Source organism: Hemicordylus capensis, chromosome 1 (genome assembly GCF_027244095.1).
Source record: "Hemicordylus capensis ecotype Gifberg chromosome 1, rHemCap1.1.pri, whole genome shotgun sequence".
Classification (NCBI taxonomy): Eukaryota; Metazoa; Chordata; class Lepidosauria; order Squamata; family Cordylidae; genus Hemicordylus; species Hemicordylus capensis.
In genome coordinates this window covers 91,532,196-91,552,927 of record NC_069657.1, presented here as the reverse complement: position 1 = coordinate 91,552,927, position 20,732 = coordinate 91,532,196, and the positions used below count along the sequence as shown (strand labels likewise).

The 20,732-nt window shown below is 43.3% G+C and overlaps 1 protein-coding gene across 7 annotated transcripts in view; it reads right to left on the bottom strand.

The window, feature by feature from the left end:
* The window catches only part of LRRC4C (leucine rich repeat containing 4C), a 1,145,515-nt gene that overhangs the window by 220,638 nt on the left and 904,145 nt on the right, over positions 1-20,732 (bottom strand). For 3 of the 7 annotated variants that reach the window (XM_053256539.1, XM_053256500.1, XM_053256549.1), the window contains exon 1: positions 14,575-16,585. The exons of the other annotated variants lie outside the window; for them this stretch is intronic. The gene's annotated coding sequence lies outside the window, so the exon portion shown is untranslated. Of the gene's footprint in view, positions 1-14,574; positions 16,586-20,732 lie in introns of those variants that run through there. 7 annotated transcript variants of the gene reach the window in all.

The following is a 20,732-nucleotide window of genomic DNA, read 5'->3' as shown; positions in this document are numbered from 1 at the left end:
TGTATTCCACTCCCACAAGTGGGAATCTTCTTCAGACTCTTTGCTGAATACTGTACATCGAAGTCTGATTGAGTCTTCAAACAGATTTACAAAGACCAAGAGAAATGTGAAATATTAAAGAAAACACCACATAATCTCTACAATCTAATACCATCAATTTGGAGTTAGGGGAAGAGGAAAGCAAAGTGGGTATTGGGCAGAGGCAGCATACGCTGCATCCTGATGCTCCTGACATAGTACAACTGCTTGACAACCATAACCTAGCCTTGGTGCCTTGGCTCTGATCTGTAGGTAACATGACAGAAGGAAGTTAACTGTCACATCACTTCCCCCAAAATCAATGCAGGTTTATCACTTATTTATCACTGGAGAGAAATTAATGGGAGAGAAAGTAAAAGGAACCCTGAGTACCTGGAGAAAGAGATATTTAAAATGCCATTGTGCTGTCCCTGCCCCCAGTCAGCTAATCAGGTTTGCAGTGATGCCTGGAAGGGAAGGGAGGGAGAAGGAAGTTCATCACTGGTTTATCACTTGTTAACTGCAGCATCAAGTGGTGGCTTGCAAGTGTGACTGGACTACCACAGATTATTCACCACAGGTATTTCATATAACGTGATATCATCTCAACTCAAGGTCACTCTATTTTTCAAAGTACATAGGAAATAGGTGCACACACAGCAAAAGCAATTCACGCCCATGGTCAAGAAATGGAGAAGTCAGAGCATCACCCAAAAGCCAAGAAACCAAATAGCATTGGCATTGTTTGAAGTTACAATGATTAAATTGCCTCTTCCACTGGTAGTATTTTATGATTTGATGAACTTTTAAACATATGTAAATCGCAAGCACTATAGAGTAGCAACCTTTGTGTTTTAAATATAACTTTGTATTTTGAAACACCATAGCTGTTTTGTTGTTGTTTCACATGTCCAGAGCTGCAATTTCTGGATTTGCCCACTCCTCCTTGCATGGTTTCATCATGTGTCTAACTGAGAACACCTCTTTCGGAAGCACTGCAACCTAAACCTGGCACAACAACATTGTAATATTGAGTGGTGACAGGGTGTAAAGATCAGAATAAAGGACGAGGGCTGGTGAGACCCTGGTTCATGAAATTTCCTGAGTGGCCAGTTTAAGCTGGACTGTTGTGAAGATAAAATGCAGTAGATTACCATGTACCCAGCCTGAACTCCATTAGAACAAAAATATAATATATCGTTATATATACAACTATTGTTAAAATTATCCCCTCAGTATCTTAGGGAGCACTATGCTGTACTACTATTAAAATCAATGGCAGGATTGGTTGACTTCAGTAAGATGTTGACTGCATCCAAGATGGGTAATGTATATCTGGGTGGACACAAGGCTTCTGAGGGCTACTTTTTTTCCAGTTAAGGGAGAAAGTTTGGGAGCTACCACAGGAAATAGCTGCTTGGGAAGGTGGAACCAGTTGCAAGATGGTAGCTTCCTTTTACCAGGGGTGAAGCAAGGTTAGAGTGGGCTCAGAGACAAGATTTTAAAATCCCCCCCCCCATGAAGCTCAGCTCAGACATGCTGTTCTGGTAGCTCCAGGTCTTAACACTCACAACAATTTCGGAGGATGAATTCAACTGAAGGAAGCCCGGGTGGGTGTGTGGCTGGGGAATTTAGTCATTTTACTTGCCTCTGGAGGCCCCCCAAGGCAGTGGGCCCCCAAACAAGTGTCTCCCCTTGCCCTATTATAGTTATGCCCCTGCCTCGTACATTACATGAGCAGAATAATAGATTTTAATGATAGAACCCCTGAATTCCAGGAGAATTTTGCTGCAGGACATAAGAGAAGCAAGAAGAGGCTTCTTTTCAGGAAAGAAACTGGAGAGAAATTAATGGGAGATAAAATAAAAGGAACCCTGAGCACCTGAAGAGAGAAAGATTTAAAATACCACTATAATGCCTCTGTCCCCAACCAGCTAATCAGATCTGCAGTGCTGCTGGGAAGGGAAGGGAAGGGAAGGGAAGGGAAGGGAAGGGAAGGGAAGGGGAGAAGAAAGCACAAATGCTTAGAGAGCATAAGGCCAAGAGGTTGCTAACAGCTCCCAAGTTACCTAATGCCCACCCCTCAATAACAGAGGGGCTCTAAACCCCAGAACTTGGGGACCCGGTCTGTGGCCTCCAAGGTCTGGGGGGGCTATAAATGGCTGGGGGGCCTCCTGCAGCCACCCCGCACCTGTCCCGCTGTGCCAAACTTCCTTTTTTTCGTTTAAAAAAAAAGATTTCAGCCACTGTGCAGGTGAGGGGTGGCTGCCAGGGAGGGTGAGCCGAGCAGTCCTCCCCTTTCTGGCAGCAGTGCAAGCGCTGGGCCTGACTGCTCGACCCAGCAGCTCTTACTAACTGCAAGTCGTGCCTGTGCAGTTGAGAGAGATAGTCACAACCCTGTGACATCACGGGCTTGTGACTATCTCTCTTAACTGTGCAGGTGCACCTCTCAGTTAGTAAGAATTGCTAGGCCAAGCGGACAGGCCTGGTGCTCATTCCGGCCACCATTGCCAAGGACTGCTTGGCTCACCTACCCAGCAGCCATCCCTTGGCTGCGTGGCAGCTGAAATTGTTTTTAAAATGGGGGGGGAGTAGGTGCTGGGGGGCCTCAGCAGGGGAACCTCATGGTGGGGGCAGTCCAGGCCCCATTATTACCTAGGTGTGCCCCCAGTGTTCATATATATGGGAAACATATATTTGTGTGTAATGGCTACTAACTTGGTCAAATCTTCTATTGTCTTCCAGCAGTAATGTTAATGTGGCTTGCCATGGCAGTCATTAAAGTTTGTAGGGTTCTTTTTTCTGTTTAGGCTTAGCTTAGCTTAAAACGTTTAAGTGCTTCTTTGGCACAAACCACCCTACAGAATGCAGTGAGTTAAAATCTAGATAGTACAGTTAAATAATTCTGTTAAAACAGCCTTAAGTTTCCACTGCTACCATCCTGGCAGTGTGAATTGCCATCCACATTCATATCTTGAAACAGCAACAATTGGAGTGCTAACTACTCACTATTGAAGTAAGTACTTACTCCTCCCACTGCTTGAAGTCTTTGTGTGGGAAGACTTAAATTACATGAATCTATTATCAGAATACATGGAAGATATGCACATAATTCCAACAACCTTATTCCAAGGTATATTGTACTAATTCCATATACCACATGGAAATAGTTATACTGTATCTGAATATATATTTTGAAGAATTTGTATGTGTGAAATAAAGTCATACTTCCCAATGACCTAGAGATATCAGATGTTGCATGAATAATCTTGCCACTTAAATGAGCTGAATGTGCTACTTTTTACACCAGAATATGCTTGGGGGAGGGGCGCTGGCAGAAATTCTGAATTAATCATCATATTTTAACTGTTATTGTTCTCAACTTATTTTTAACACTCAATCAGATCAATAATTCCAAAACAACATAATGCCCAAGAAAAGCAGATCTTTATCTGATTCAAATTTACAATGATCCAAATTTACCATATATAGTCATTATACAATAAAATGAATCATGTTTGAAGTTGAAATCCTACAATTTTCAAGCTTTTACTTCCTTGTTGCAAGCACGTTAATATAAAATTCTATTACATATATTTAATTTCTTGAACTGTCCTAGAAGTGTAATTGATGATGGGTCTCACCTATAGGGATGTGCATGAAACAGATTTTGCATTCTGTTTCAAGCTCAAAACAAAATGGAGATAGCCAAAACATTTCGTCAAAACAGTGGCTGACCCCGGCTGTTTCAACAGAACAAACCTAAAACCTTTTGAGTATTTTAGCCATAAGGAAAAATGGGGAAACACAAAAGACCCCATTGTTCCCCATAGGTAGCTCCTAGGGACACCAAAGTGGGTTGGGTGGTAGGGCATGATGGGTGCTACCTACCACTCAACCCACAAAAGAAATGGGCAAGTAGGCAATTTAAAATAAATTTTAACCTTTCCTCCAAACCCCCATAGGTTCATAGCTATCCATGGGGAACATGGGGTGTTTCATGTTTCCCCATTGTTCCCTATGGCCAGAACAAGCTGCATTCTCAGAGTGCGCACACAAGTTCTGCTTTGCAATTTGCAATGCATTTTGCAACCCTGTCTTTAAAAACACTGCAGAAGCACACAGTAAAAGGGAATCTGTCTCTCCCAACACAGAACACACATTTCACAGTGCAAAAATGGCCAAAAGAGAATAACTGACCTAGAATCCACTGCCAGCCTCGCAATGCAGATTGCAGAGCAGAGCAGTAAGTGAAGAATGTTCCCTCTAACAGGGATTCCCAGATGATGTTGACTAAAACTCCCATAATCCCCAAGCAAAAGCCATTGCAGCTGGGGATTCTGGGGATTGTAGTCAACAACATCTGGGAATCCCTGTTAGAGGGAACACTGGAGTGAAGCACAAGTTAGTCTTAAGGCCAGACATAGAACTCACCACAGCAATCACCAAGATATATTAGAGAGAGAGAGAGCATGCTGCCACTGTCTACAGAGATGCACCTAGGAAATTTTGGAGCCTAGACCTAAAGGCCTTTGCCCCCCCCACTCTGCTTTGGACCCCCCACCCACCCACCCACACATCGTGACACACAGTACTTTTAACATGTGGGTTAAAAGAGGGCACAGACAGCCACTGAGCTCACAAGAATGTAAGAATATAAAACAGGTATATTTATGCAAATATGAACCAGCAGAAACATTTCAATACGCAACATAACATATTCCCATCCACATATTCCCATCTCACATAACCGCCCAGACATGAAAGTTTGGGTGGCATAGAAGTTTAATAAATAAATAAATAAATAAATTATTTCTTTATGCCCACCCAGCACCACCCAGGACAGACTATTGAGGATTTCGAGGGCCCCAGGGGTGCGGAGGCCCTGGACTTCAGCCCATAACCAGCCCCTCTGATTACCCATTTCTTCCCACAACACTTGCCACAATACAAACAAAACAACACAACTTTAAAGAGGCAGGCAGGCACCCAAGTTCTGCCTTTGCCAATCTAAGATGCAGCAAAACCAAGTAGTTATTGCAGCAATATAATACTCAGTGCAGAGGGGGGGGGGGGATCACAAAATCAAACCTTCCTTCCTCGTCTAATGTATCGTCTTCTGCAAGAGAGGCACATTATAAGGGCTCTCTCTGCCTCCCAGTCCCTTTGAATACATTTTGCAACTCCATCCTTTCGTGTTCCCTCCTCCCCTCCCCCAGCCACAGTTTGGGAGCACAGCTGCCTGTGACAGCACTTGATTTGTATGATAAAAACCCAACCAAGAAGCAAGGAGATTGCAAGCCAATCAAAAGTGAGTGCCTGAAATCCAATCAGCGATGTAAAATGGTACTCAAAACATCAAAACATTTCAATCAAAAAGAGTTTTTTCCCCCTCGAGCTCGAAACAGGCCCTTTATTTAAAGGGTGTTCTGTTTCAAGCTTGAAAGAAGTCAAAACGGGCCTTTTTGCGTCAAAACGTTTCTACGGTGAAACGTTCTGCACATCCTTATTCACCTACTAGTTTACATACATACACACATACATACAGCCTGCTCCAGGAATAATGTCTTTGTTGAATCCTTATTCTACCTTTCCTCTCTAAGGAGCATAACATGATCCTTCCCATTTTGTTCTCACAACAACTTTCTCAGGTTGGTTTGGCTGAGAGATTGACCCAAGGTAACTGCATAAAAGAGATGTTAAATGGGAATCTTCTAAAAAGAAGATAGGCTAATCAGGAATGTTAGCTAAACTTTAATCAATGAAATGAAAGTATTGTCTGATCCTGGCAATATTAAAACTGATTTCAGTGGGTGTGCCAAATTAGAGCTACAGTGGGTATAACAGAGCTACAGCCTGAAAGCTCAAAAAAGAGAAAGAAAGAAAAAAAGTAAAAGTCTTTATGACCAATTAAGATATGCTGCATAGGACAAGCAAGAACAAACTTTAACCAAATGAAGATCTTCCTCTGCGGGAGTAAACTAGATTGGCAACTCAGAATCAGAATGATGAGATGTCACATCTGGTCTTTTCTCCTGTATGGCTGTGAAACCTGAACCATCAAGAAAGAAACACTTAATAAACAGGAAGCCTTTGAGATGTGGTGTCTCAGAAGAATGCTCAAGATTAAATGGACCAGCAGAAAAACAAATGAAGAAGTATTCAAAAAGCAAAAACATAAACAAATAATACAGACAAATCAAAAGATGTAAACTGGTGTATTGTGGACATATCCTCAGAGAAGTAAATTATTAAATACCACAACTAATACTAAAAGGAAAGCTAGCAGGAAAAAGATCAAGAGGAAGGAGGAAGAAGAGATGGATCGATGGCTTTAAGAGGGGTTTGGATGACTTCATGGAGGAGAGGTCTATCAATGGCTACTAGTCGGAGGGCTGTGGGCCACCTCCAGCCTCAAAGGCAGGATGCTTCTGAGTACCAGTTGCAGGGGAGTCACAGCAGGAGAGAGGACATGCCCTCAACTCCTGTCTGTGGCTTCCAGCGGCATCTGGTGGGCCACTGTGCGAAACAGGATGCTGGACTAGATGGGTCTTGGGCCTGATCCAGCAGGGCTGTTCTTATGTTCTTATGTTGATGACCTGAAAGAATGGCTAGAAATGGGCAAGATATAATCTGTTATTCTAGGGATCTATGGTTTTTGCTGGCTGCCTACCCCACAATTGCAGAAGGCACATGGAGGGAAGGAGAGAGAGAAAGAGAAAGAGAAAGAGGCTTGTTGCAGAACACCCTTCTTACAAAAGGCTTGCAGAACAAACAAAAAATGGTTGTTAACAGCTAACGTCTGGAAGAAAGAGGCCTATGTTAAAAAGTAAGGAGATTTAATATTTCTTCACTACTCGAAATAATGATGTAGGATGATATCTGTACCCATTTAAGCCTCTCTTTTTTCTGTTCCTGCTCTTCTTTGCAGTTCATAAAATGTTATTGCAAAGCTAATTAAATTATCCCTTCTGTAACAGAATATTCATTTCATTTCAGCCAGGATTTTTAAAGCAACAAAAGATGTTCAAGGGGGAATCATATATCTGATTGCTATACTGTTCTTTATATTTCTTGATAACTGAAAAAGCCCAAACAGAAAAGAGCAAACAGTTTGAGTCATAGTTTGCTACTTCTCTACAGACACTTAAAAATTAGGCAAACGGACTATGTTTGGGAACCTATGGTGATCAAAAGGTATTACAGTAGCGCCAGTTCACATGACCAAACTAGCATTTCTGGATTGTGAGCACACATTATTTGCACAGCTCCATTCAGCCCACACTAGGTTGACCAGATGCAAAGGAGGAAAGATCTTTGGGTGGGGGGAGTTAACAGTTGTGCAGAAGTGGTAATTTTAGTCGGTGACGCTTCGCTACCTCTACAAGACAAGCTGCACCTATCTAAACTTCCTCTTCCACACAAAAGTCCTGTACAACCTTGCAGGGGTCACTCTAATACAGCAGTGGCCAGTGTGAGCACAGCTGGGGGGTGGGGGTGGAGAGAGGCACCTTTACACATAAATTAATAGGCGCTTACCTCTGCTCCAGCTACACCTGCAAGCTGTTCCGAGCAGAAGCACATCGCCCAGCACTCCTTGCGGTGGGGGATCAGCTCCGTGGAAGCCAGGTGAGTGGTGGAGCCGATCCCCCACCGCAAGGAGTGCTGGGAAACGTGCTTCTGCTCGGAACAGCTTGCAGGTGTAGCTGGAGCAGAGGTAAGCGCCTATTAATTTATGTGTAAAGGTGCCTTTACGCATAAAGGTGTCAATTTACACGTAAAGGTGCCCAGGGCTGTCCTTAGAGAGCCCTGGCAGGGTGCAGGGCCAGGGGCAAATCAGCCAGTGCGGGGCCCCTTCCAGTTAATTCTAATGGGGACTAAAAGAGTGGGGCCCGGGGCAGTCGCCCTGCTTGCCATGCCCTAAGGACAGCCCTGCTCTTGCCGCCACCTCAGTGGTGCCCACAGCAGCCGTGACTGCCCTAATTTTGAGGAAGTGAATCTGTGCAGTGATTTGCATGTGATGATATGAAAGCTTGGTTGAGAGATGTTATTTGTATACTCATTATATTTATATCCCACCATTACTCCAAGGAGCTCAGGATGGTGTACATGATTCTTTTCTCTCCACCCCCATTTTATCCATTAACAATCCAGCGAGGCAGGTTAAGTTACTGACTGGCCTTAACCCAAGCCCTTGGTCCCAGCCTGACATTCTGACCATTACCCCGTGCTACCGAGAGATAGGAGCATGGCTGAGACATCACACCTCTACTGCATCATACATGAAATGCCTCATCAAAATAAAAACAATAATCAGCTATCAACATGTTCCTGCATTTCTGTTATCTTTTAATTCTTTTACAATATAGGTGTATGCCCTCCATCTTATTTATCTGCTTCTTGCAGTGATGAAGTAGACTCTTGCTTATAAAAGCTCCGGCTGCAACAAACTAACTCATCTTTCAAAGTGGAATCCCCCCACCCCACCCCACCCCCACCCCAAGATTAGCAGAAAGAGAATCGAGTCCTTGTCTACAACAGGATGATGTGGATGAAAATAGAGGAACAAATCCATGATTACAGTCCTGCAGCACTCCAATGCAACATTCTATCACTACTAAAAAATGGCAATACTACTGCTTCAGGGGAGCTTATGATGGCTGATATTTAGCAGAATAAACATCAGAAGAATCCTCTTTGTTTGCCCTTCATTTGATTTGGCCACAGTGAGCAACTGCTAATATTATAACTTTAGCAGACTGCATTCAGGTCAATGGCATTTGAACGCTTTCTAGTCTAGCATGCATGAAACAGACTCTACTCTGCTAGACCACCTGATGTCAGCTTCCCCAGGAGTCACTTTCAGACATGACAAGGGAATTAACAATCGACTGCCTTGCATCTAGAGGTGATGACCTTGCTGACTGCATAAGACAGGAAGCGGACCTGTGTGTTAGCTCAAAATTGAGCTAACCAGACACATGTGAGTATGCACAAACTTCCCTTATCTAGGCCATATGTTTATCATGTTGAGCTGTTCTCGTGTGTCTTATGTAGCATCTAAGATACATGCATAGTCAACAGAAGCACTGAAAAAGGTTTACAGATAGATGAGAATTCTGTGCTCTCTGAGCTTTTGAAACAGATATTTCTGGGAAGTGTAAGGAGAATGAATCTTGGGATGCCCCAGAACAATTCTCATGCACGGAATGGTGGTGGTTGGAAACATACTCTGTTCAGGGCCTACGAAATGAAATTCATATTCGATTGCCAAGAACTGCATTGCTAAATGGTTTTCTGGTTTCTAGAATTTGAGCTGTTGCACCAACCTGCATGAATCCTGCTACTGCATGATAAATATTGAGAGATCCATTAGTTCAACAGCTATGTCCAGGGCTCTGAATCAATGCAGCATTTCAAAATAAAAGAACATTAATTGTTTTATGTCTTCCCTAGCTATGGCTATGAATTAGGGGTTATCTGATTAAATCCAGGGGAAACAATACTTTAAAAAAATGTACTGTTTTCACTTTGACATTTCATACACCTGGTCCACTTTAATGCAGCAAAGAAAAAACTGGACTTTCTCCTAGTACTCTGGTATAGCTTCCCATACCCCTTCTCCATTCCTCTTCGATAACCCCAAATGACAACCGTGTTTTACTTGGCTTGCAAAATCATAGGCTAGGGATCTTTGATGTATTTTTATCTGCTGAAAACCTGACAGGCATTTTACTTTGCCCAGAAGTTACAGGGACAAGATTCAACCCTAGCAGGTTTGCTGTTGTTTCTAATTGTCAACGACAGCTACACTTCACTTGCCCGGAGCTATCCAATTAACATATCACCACTACACAAAATATTGTAATATGTTCAATGTCCCAACAAGACAAAAGTCTCATACTCCACTTTTGCTCAAAAGCTCTCCCCCAATTAGATCTCCAAAACATTAGCAGGTTGGAATATGCATATCAGGTGTGCAGGAAACAGACAATCCCCTCTCTTGCTTCTTTTGCATCTAATTCTATGAGAATATTTGTTGTTTTGAGCCAGATTAAAAAGGAAGGGGAAAGGAGAGAAAGAAGACAAGCTCTTCCAGAGACACAAAAAGCACATAACTTGTGCCCTGTAATATTGCTATGGCAACATTTAAACAATGCATAGAAAACTCTACAGGTTTCTGTACTTCCTTCCTTGGATACCAAATGCAAATCCTCTCTCTCTCTCTCTCTCTCTCTCTCTCTCTCTCACACACACACACACACACACACAGAGTGACTTTAGTTTTTCTTCAGCCTGTAAAAATATCACATCTCGGAGTCTTTTTATTTTAATTTATACAAACAGATCACATCTACACATTTGCCATGTAACAACCAGATCACTGCCAACTAAATGCACAGCTATCATTGCAGGATAGTGGGATGAATAGCTTAATGATTTTCTAAGGACACACAGAATCTTTCTGTTGTCTGGGAGGGGCAGTAAAAATTGATGTGCAATACTCTTGTGAAAATTTACTAGTCAATGCATAAAATACATGTTTCACTTTTCTGACAAGTTTGGGAAATTCAACTATTCCCCCCCCCCTGCCCCCAAGAAAAGTTGATTCTCCTTTGTAAGACAAGATAAATCACAGCTTCCTGTCACATCTCAGCCTCTTGCCAAGTGAAATAAATTCTGTCTAAAGAAAAAAATGGACTGTCCAAACTGAAGGGTCTATTGCTAGAAATAATGGTTTACAGGATAAAGATCCCTATCACTACTAAACCAGTGCTAAACCACTATCTAAATCAATTAACAAGTTTCTTTCTCTAAACATTTATTGAGTTGGTCAGTCTTAATTCCTCTTTCTTTGAAAAGGTATCCACACTAAATTCTCTCAGAAAAGATTCAATTACTGGTTAGTCTACAGATGGACCAGAAACTACTGTAACCAAGGGTACAGACATATTTATAGGAAAGATAGAATCTTATACCGTAGTTTCTCAGAGTATACTTTCTCAGTGGATTAACCAGTAGATAGATCAACACACACACCCACTGCACCCCACTGCAGACGCTCTGCATCAGCTCATACCATATCTAATGTGAAGGAAGGGAGCCCTTTGAAAAAAATCATCCTACAGGATTCAAGTCCCTGCTAGTCAATAGATAGGTAGGTAGGTAGATATAAATCTGTTCAACATGAAATGCAATTAAGTGTTTCAAGCCACGGGTAACCCACATTAAAATGTTGATTTCATTAATATGTCAACATTTCTTCCATTACTCAAGCATCAACACAGATCTTAAAGGTTAAATAGATATTTGGTATCAACTTGTGTATTTTAAATACTATACATATATACATACTGCATGGGGTTAGTATGTACAGGGAGAGAGAAACTTTAAAAGACATATTCAGGAGATGAGTGTACTAGTATACTGTATCTCTTTCACTGTATATACAGTGTATACTTATGTATCTGTATCTCTTTCACTGGCTTTAGAAACAGAAACAAGGAAAGAATAGTTTTCTCCCCAATAGGAAAGAAGTACATACATTCCATCAGTGTGAAATGATTATCTCCAAAATGTCTATGGGAGTGTTTTGTATAACTGACAATCAAACTGCTAAGAATCATTTTCATTTTTAGATTAGCTAATCTTGGATCCTCTAAAGACCAAACATAGCAAATGAAACAAGCTTTTACAGCTAGTACTTGATTCTTTTTCATTGGCAATTCATGCATTTTTGTACACAAAATTGTCTCCTATTCACACACTCTAGGCTGTTACTTTCCTAGCTGCTGATGTAATTACAGAATTGCTTACCCCTTTATCTTGGGGGGGGGGAAAGGAAGGCATCTTGGCTAATTATCAGATGCTGATGAATGATGCACTTATATTCTAACACCAGCACTGGAAAACAGAGTCAGCCAGATAAAATTTCCACTTAAGCAACTATGAAATCAGTGTTCCTCTTTCAAAAGAAGAAAATAAAAAAGTAGTATTTGATCATATTTGAGGTGCTGCTGGTATCCCCCATGAATTTATGGTTTCAGCAACAGTGTAACACACACCTGAATGCAGAAGTCCCTCCCATTACAAGATGGAGTGTGTTCAACTCCAAACTGATGCTCATGTTTTTTAGCTCCCATAATAAGTAACTGGGCTGAACATTTCCAAAAGTGCACACCTACCACAATAGCTTTGGACAACAGGAAGGTTTGTTTCCCTTTTGCATTTCTACTTTGAAATAAGATTTTTCCTAGTGGCATATAAGTACACATGTAGGTTGGAACTTCTCTTGCCCAGCATGAAACATTAATGGCAGAACCCTACTGTCAAATAGCAAGCTGACTTTATTTAGTGATCTCTAGCTCTTGGGACCTCAGCAGAACAAGAGCGATCCTGTGCAATGGTGAGGCTGATTTTTTTCACTCCGTCTTTGCCTTCTCCATCTCTTTCAATACGTTGGCTGCCCCAACACAATGTCCATTCATGGCTCCTTCACTCTAATTGCTGATGCAAGGACAGCCTAGAACAGGGCAAAGTGTAAGTATATACAGAGTCACTGGCAGGAGGAAGGGAAGAATCTGCATGGTCATTTTTTCACATCATTTGATGAACTTATTAACTACTGTCTCAACTGGATATATTTTTCTGGAAATATAGTCAATTTATATAACTGGCCTAATTAAAGGATTACAAAATTGTAAAGCATATATCCATCTTGATGGGACATCCAAATGGGATACCATTTACTGTGGTATCCTGTTGAAAAACATTTCCAATCTAATTCCTCATTTGAAAAGGAAAATGCCACTCTGGAATCTGGACCAAAGGGTTATTGCTTTTGCAATGAATCAATACTTGGGGGCATAACCCCTGAACCAATGCAAGAGGGTGACTTGCTCTAATTTCCATTACTCTAGCTTTTTAGAAGGTGGCTGGGAGCATATCTATAATGTTAATGTTGTGCTAGATGAGGGAGAAAATAAACAACTAGGAAAGATAAAATAGCCAAATGATAGAGAATGGAGAACATATGACCTGATCCAAATCTCCACTCTCCAATAAGATTGTCATTACAGAAAATGAGGGGAAATGTCACTGAAAGGCAATACTCCCCCCCCACACACACTTCCTGACGAAAATGTGTAGCTTCTACTTTTATCCAATCATGTATTTATGAATCCATTTTGATATGCTGATCCCAGATTTGCTTATCCCAGCCTACTGAAGATATTTAGGGTTATTTTCTGCAAATACAATAGTAGAGGTCACATGTGAAAAGGAGGAGCAGGTAGGCAGCAGCTAGAAGGCAGGTAGCAATGCATTCAGAATACACTCTATTCCAGAAGTGAGGAAGCCCTTCTTTGAAACAGTCTTAAACACCCCATGAGCCCAAACATTTCATTTATCCGGTTCCATTCCACTCCATAATTCTACATCCTTATAGAGATGAGATATAACCTTTTAGAATAATGAAGCAGTACAATCAAGAGGAGAGTTTGCCTTTGGCTAGTCAGTGCTCCTCAGCCTCAGTTTCCATGTCTGTAAAATGGGCATACTAATGGCTTTCCTCGCGGAGTTACTGTGAAGACAAGTGCAATAATCACCTTTGCACACTCAAGCTGCAGTCCTATACACAATTAAAAGCAATTTCCATTGAACACAGTGGAACTTACTTCTGAGTAAACATGCATAGGTTCAGCCAATCCTAAACCTGATTGCTAGGTCCCACTGAGCTTAATGGGGCTTCCTCCCAAATAAATATGCTTTAGATTGCAAGCTACATTATCTAGGTAGGTACACACGATATCTCCCAATAGTGGCAACAATCAGATTGTTACATCTCTGCTGATGCACAGATAATCTGGTTGGTTCTGATCATCACTGCCAAAGACAAGTCCTAGGAGAGCTGGAAGGATTTACCCACTAAACCACAGCAAATTGGCTAACAGATCTAGGGTAGGTTTGTGGAATGTGGTGGCATCTCTCTCAATTCTCTTTCAGGCAAAGGATTCCCCTTAAAGCCTTTGTTAGCCAAAGTATGCCAAAAGTATCACTGCTGTCAGGCTCCCAAAGCGAACCTTTCACCTCCTTGCCTTATTATCATATTTTCACGTTAATACACCATGTCGTCCCACAAGGGCTGTCTGGATGATGAAATTTATATTGGATCCCTTCGATTTTCAGTTTCTCTCGCTCCCTGTGCATCAAACTCCTAAGGCTGTCAGGATGGATCTGGCAGCCCTTTGCCAGTTGGTGAATCAAACAGTATAACGTCAAACACTGCAGGGGTTTTCTAAAGGGGGAAAAAAAAAATATTTGCTACAGAACAGATGAAAAGAACAGCAGTCGCCAAGGCATCATCCATCTGCAACCATTTAGCAAAGCTTTTCTCTCTCTTTTTCAAACCCTGTTCCATAACATGCAGCCTAGGTTTGAGTGGTATGTTCTTTACCCCCATCCCCTGGAAAAAAAAAAATCACCTTTCAAACTCCATCACACGTGTTTAATGGCAGACACAAGACAGGAGAGAACTAAAGCGAAAATGGCACTCACTGTATTTCAAACCGCTCAGAAGAAGAATATCCAGAACGAAATTCCAAGGCGAGGGCAAAAAAACAAGAAAAAGAAATTTTCTCGAAGGCAAAACTACATCATTTCAGCAACAAATCCAATTTGTCCGGCGGGAAAAAAGGAAAGGAAATTAAATATCCATCTGCAATTTTCCATCTAGTTCATTCCAGACGGGCTCCAATCCAATCCACACCAATCCTGTCGGTTTCCCCCTACTCCCCCCCCCACCTCTACGTGGTACTTATTTCTCCTTGCCTTTGGTCTTTACCGATTTAAAGGACGTAGCTGCTTCTTCAAACGTTCCTGGATGTATCACCTTCTTTCTTCATTGAGGCCAAAGGGGAGAGCTTTGAAGACGACGAAGAAGAACAGATTAAAAAGGACAAATCCCCCAGCAGCACTGCAAGGAGAGAGTCTTTCTCCGTTGAGAAACTTTTCATTCCAGCCTGGATCTTCTCGGGAGATGCTGTGGATTCTCTACCCCGCTCTGCAATGCTTAACCGCCTTTGAATTCCCCCCAGAGGGAATCAAGGGGTTTGCTTATTATTATTATTATTTTTCCAACCACCGCCACCGCCAGCCCGTCTGTCTGAAACGACAGGATTTCTTAAGTGCAATTGTTGTTATGTCTGCTAAGATCCAGCTCTTGCCAGGCGATTCTCTCCTTTCTCTGCTGCTGCACTATCAGTTATCCATTCCATGTGCTTCCCCGTTAGATCGGGGGTTCCCATAGTCTCTAGCCTCTTCTCTCCCCCCGCCCTCCTCCCTCCAACAAGGTGTTGCCTTTCACGGTTGGAATTATTTTCCCCGAACCACCAACTTTCGGACTCCCCCCGCAGCGCTTCCACTCCCCCCCCCGCTCCGATTCAAGGATCTGATTAGATTTCCAATCACAACCCAGTGCGCAATCGGATTTTTGATTTCAGCCAGCAATCCGAAGCGCCGCCGTCTTCTCTTCGCCAAACTCCACGTTATATCCTTTTGCCTTCCCTCCAACTCCTCTGCATTTTTCAGAACCTCACATCAGATGCAAAGAGATGCTGATGGTGGCGGTGGCGGCGGCAAGCTGGGGTGGCGGAGAGAGGAGGGGGAAAGGGGAGGGGAAAAAAATCAAGATTCCCACCAGCTGTCAAGAACCAATCCATCATTTTTTAAACACTTGGAGTGGGTGGCTTTAATACCCCTCTCCATTTGCTCCCCGCAATTCTTGCTTTTTTTTTTTTTTTTTTTTGGTCTTCCCGAATCCTCCCGATGCTCACTCTCCCGGATGGGGCACACCGCTCTCGGTTCGCTGTGAATTTCACCAGCCCGGGGGCTTCCCCCTCCTCTTCATTTTGGCTTCCTCTCCATCTTTGCAGGGAGCCTTCAGGAGCGCGGATACTGATAAACTTGTTCTTTGGATCAGGAAGGGATTAAGGGGGGGGGGAATAACCCTTAAATATACATATAAAGTGGAGGGGGGTGGTGGTGATGATGGGGGGAGAATGGGAACAGGATTGGGGGCGGGGGGTATTCTGCGCCTCTCGTTCCCTCTGGCTTTCGCAGCCGCTCCAGCCTCCTTTTACGATCTGAGCCTGGTCTGCTTCAGATCTACAAGTTGGATCCCCTCCTGCACAGCGGCGCTCGGGCTCCCGTCTTCTTCCACCACATGTCAGATCCCCTCCCCTCCGCGTTGGCACATTGCTAGGAGATCAGCAGCGGCTCCTCTCAGCCCTTAATTTCGTCCCAGAAATGCACAGCCCTCCGTGCAGCAGCAACCTTTTCCTCCCTGCCATCAGCTTCAGCTTGAACTCTCCCTCCCGCTTGGGGCGGGGGGGAAATAAATAAATAAGAAATCCAGTTTCAGGCAGCTGCTGCTGCTGAGCAGCTCTTGCTCTCTTTCCCTCTATGCAATGACACCTCGGGATTTGCAGAGGGCCTCCGGCCAGTTTTTCTACTACACTCTTTCCTTCTCCCCCCTTCTTTCCTTCTCTCCCTCTCTCTTTTTAATCCCCTTTTTCCTGCTTGTGATCAGTAAAATACAATTACCCAATTACCTCCCATCATCTTAGCACTGATTGGTCAATTGCATTAACACTTGATGTCAAGGAAAAGGAGCTTCTGTGGTAGGGCACTGCTGCCACCCGGCGGACAGTTAGGAAACCGTCTTGGTAGGTTCACCTCAAGAAACTTCCGAAGTGGGGAAAGAGTAATTGAAAAACAAGGGCTCATCTTGAGGAAAGGAATGTCAAAACTCATTTTCTTAAAAGCCTGCCTGCAGTCTTCACAGGTGCATGCTTAGCCACAGAAGGCAAGCGAAAATTAGACAAGTAGAAAAGGAGCACAGGCATGCTGATGGAGAGGTTCCCCCCACCCACAAAGACACAGGACTATTTTACAGCCCAGTCTTGTGCATGTTCACTCAGCAGTAAGTTTCATTTTCTCCGGTGGGGCCCATTTCAAAGTAAGTGTGCACGGAATCATAACCAAAAGGTCTCCAGATACCCACCTCTCCCCAGTGTAGAAAGAAAGAAAGAAAGAAAGAAAGAAAGAAAGAAAGAAAGAAAGAAAGAAAGAAAGAAAGAAAGAAAGAAAGGTGCCCCAGCCATCCCTCAATGGGGTTTGTAGGTAGTTCAGTGGTAAAGGATTGCCAATGGATGTGAGACTGCATTTATTATCTACAGCAAGTTAACGTTTGTCCAGCACTTTCCAAATATGAGAAAAAGCAGAACTTGCTTCAAGTTGAATTTTAATTAAAGAAGGGTTAGAAGCTGTTAGTCCATTTACACTGAGAGCACTAGTAATAATTTGTAAAATCATACATTGTTTAGCATAGCAGGAGATTCTAGAACCATATGTTGCTCTTAGAAAAACTACCATAGTTCAGCATGCAGAAACAATTGAATATTGGTGTCTACGCTGATGAAATTTCTCACGTCCTTAGTGTTCTTGGAGCAGACAAGGACTGACTGGCCAGATTCCCAGTTCACTCATGTATAGGAAGCCTCCAGGATCAAAATCTTCTACAGAAAGCTGAGTATATCTGTATATGATTCATTCCTTTCCTCTATGTTTTGCTCTCAAAATTAGACAGCCAGCTTCTCAATCCTTGCGATCTCCCCTTAGCCCCTGGGTTTACAAAAAATGAAAATTATATTGTATGCCATAAATTATTCTATGTCAGCATTTTCCCTGGGTACCTGAACAAGCCTACAGCACAACCCTTTGCATGTTTACTGAAAAGCAAGTCCTACTGAGTTCCGTGAGGTGACTCCCAAGTAAGCATTACAGGATTTCAGTCTTAATATTTTTAATTGATGTTCTATGCAGCGACAGTATTTTCAATATGATTGCTTGGAAGTTCATCTGAAAACTGAGAAGCAAGCACAGGTCCTAAGTTGGGGATGGGCTACTGGCAGCCTAGGGGGTTGATCCAGTCTCCAGAACTTCTCATCTCCAGCCCAACATCGCCAGCACAGTTACCAGTACCCAAAATGATACTTGTTTGCTTTCTATTGCCTGCATCTCAAATTCAAGCTATACATGCAGCAAAATGAAGGGGGGGGGGAAGCAATGACCATATCACTTCAGACCACAATTTGGGCTCATATATTCAAATGTTCCCCTACATTTTTTAAAAAATGGAGCCACTGTTGTGTTGACAGGTCCAAAGAACCCGGCCTCCACTCCCTGTGGAGCTGCCCCATCCAACTTAGCCACGGCCCCTGTGCCTTACATCTGGCACAGGGGGAGCGGCCATATGTAGAAACTGGGCCATGCGGCCCCATTTGCAAGGTCCTTCAGCCAGCCAGTGCCTTTCTCTGCCTCGAAAGGAAGAGAGACATGTTCCCAGCCAGGCGGGGAACCCAGTACTGGTTGAAGCATCTCACAGACAGGGCTACACAACACTGTTTGTGAGAAGCTTCAGCCAGCATTGGGTTCCTAGACTGGCTTTGAATGCATCTCTCCGCCTTTGGAGGCAGGGAAAGGCATCCCCATCCAGGCTGGAAACCCAGCCCTGGATACCCAGTGCTGGCTGAAGCACCTTGCAAATGGGGCAATTCCACATATGGCCACACCCCCTGCATCTGATGTCAGATGCAGTGGACATGGCTAGGGCACCCAGGGGCCACCGTCGGTGGGTTGCACCCATGCCCCCACCAGCTTCCTATGCACCTGCCTTCTCCTCCCCCTTGTAAGCCCAAGTAGAAAACTAGTACAGCAGTGAGGCTAGAACCTTTTCCTTATGTGCCAGTTTCCTTTTTCCAAGGAGATTTTTTCTTATATATGGAGAACATTACAAAATACATATCTAAAGAAAAAACCATCAATTCTACAATCTCAGCATTTTACTACCTCATTCTGCTGCATATGTAGGCTAGGCCTCACCAGGGGCGTAGCAAGGTTGGAGTGGGCCCAGAGACAAGATTTTAAAATCTGCGCCCCCCTCCCTCCCGGTGTTCTGGTAGCTCCAGGCCTTAACACTCACATCAGTTTCGGAGGATGAATACATCTGAAGGAAGCCCGGGTGGGTGCGCGGCTGGGGGAGTCAGTCATGTGACTTGCCTCTGGGGGGGGGGAACCAAAGCAGTGGGCCCTCAGATAACTGTCTCCCCTTGCCCTATTATAGTTATGCCCCGGGCCTCACAGTATGAGGCTGAGATATACATGTGGAAGACTCTACCAAAGCCTCCACTTTTGCTCATAATGTGAACTAAATAATAATAATAAAAAAATAGCCTTTGCCTGTTTGTGGGTAGAGCCTATGTTGCTGCCCTTACTCAGTTCAAAATATGGACCCTGTTAAAAATTAGTGCCAACCAGGACATTAACTCTTTTTTAAAAAGTAATAGTGCTGTTTTTATTTATAGAATACATTTTTAGATCATTTCAGTGGAAGGTTAAATGAATTCAGAGCTATTTTGATTGCTTACAGTACCTAAGGGCTGAGTCACACACTTGCATTTACACCACGATTATTCAATATTTGATGACTTGCAGCTACATGGGAATTACTCCATTTAAAGACAGTATTGGAAGGAAAACGTTGTCTATGGTGTTTAATCTGCAATGGCAGTTTCAAACATGTGAGCTGAGTCATCACTTAAAAAAACTTTTATTAATCGCCTTTTGGATTTTTACAGATATTACAACAGCAGAGGAAAAGACAGACAGCTTAGGAACCACAGAACATCACGGTGGTAAAGGAAAGCAGTCAATCAGTAAGTAGCACATTCTTTATAAATAATACTTCCACAGTGTATTTTTGCTTCGATTTTGGATGAAACTACTCAAAAAAAGAGAAAAAAGGAAATGAATATAGGGTAGAACTACAGTTTATCCATGACATGGGGATGGCAGCAAAAATGTCATTCCTCTGTTAGTGTATTTACACAAATATAAGACAACCCTGAACTTAAGACACCTAACTTAAAAACAGAGGTTAAATATAGGGATGTGCCAGCCGGTTTGAGTTCAAACTGGCCCAGATTGAGGGCTCACCCTTGAGCTGGACTGGGCCTGGTTAGGCTTGAGGTCCAGCTGAACCTCCTGGGCCAGTTCGGGGCTGGTTCAGGTTAAAAATGTAGGACTTACTGCAGCCGAGGGGTTCGGTGGCCGCAGGGGGTGCTGCTACAGCTGTAGGAGGTCTCTGGTGGCTTCCCCTGCTGGCCTCTCCCAGTCTCTGAAGGGCCATTTCAGTACATTTTGGGAGTGTTTTGGCCCTTTGAGAGTGCACAGTGGCCATTTTGGAGGCTGCCATGCATGCACGCTGGCATATTGCATGGCCAGACCCAGCCATTCAAATGGCCAGCATGCATGTGTGGCAGCCTCCAAAATGGCCACCGCACACTCTCAAAGGACTGAAATGGCCCATAAATGGGCCAAACTGGCCCTCTGGAGACAAGGGAAGGTCAGCAGGAGGAGGCAAAGCCACAGGAGACCCCTTTGTGGCTGCAGAAGCACCCACAAAGCTGCTGACAACCTTGGCAGCAGTAAGTTGTGATTATTTTTAAAAAGCATTTACAGTGCCCTACCCCTGAGCAGGGTCTGAACCAGTTTCGGACTTGAACTGAACTGAGACTGGCTTCCCCATGCACAAAACCTAACCAGACCCAGTTCAGCTCAAGACCAGTTTGATTTGAGCTGAACTGGGTTTTCCA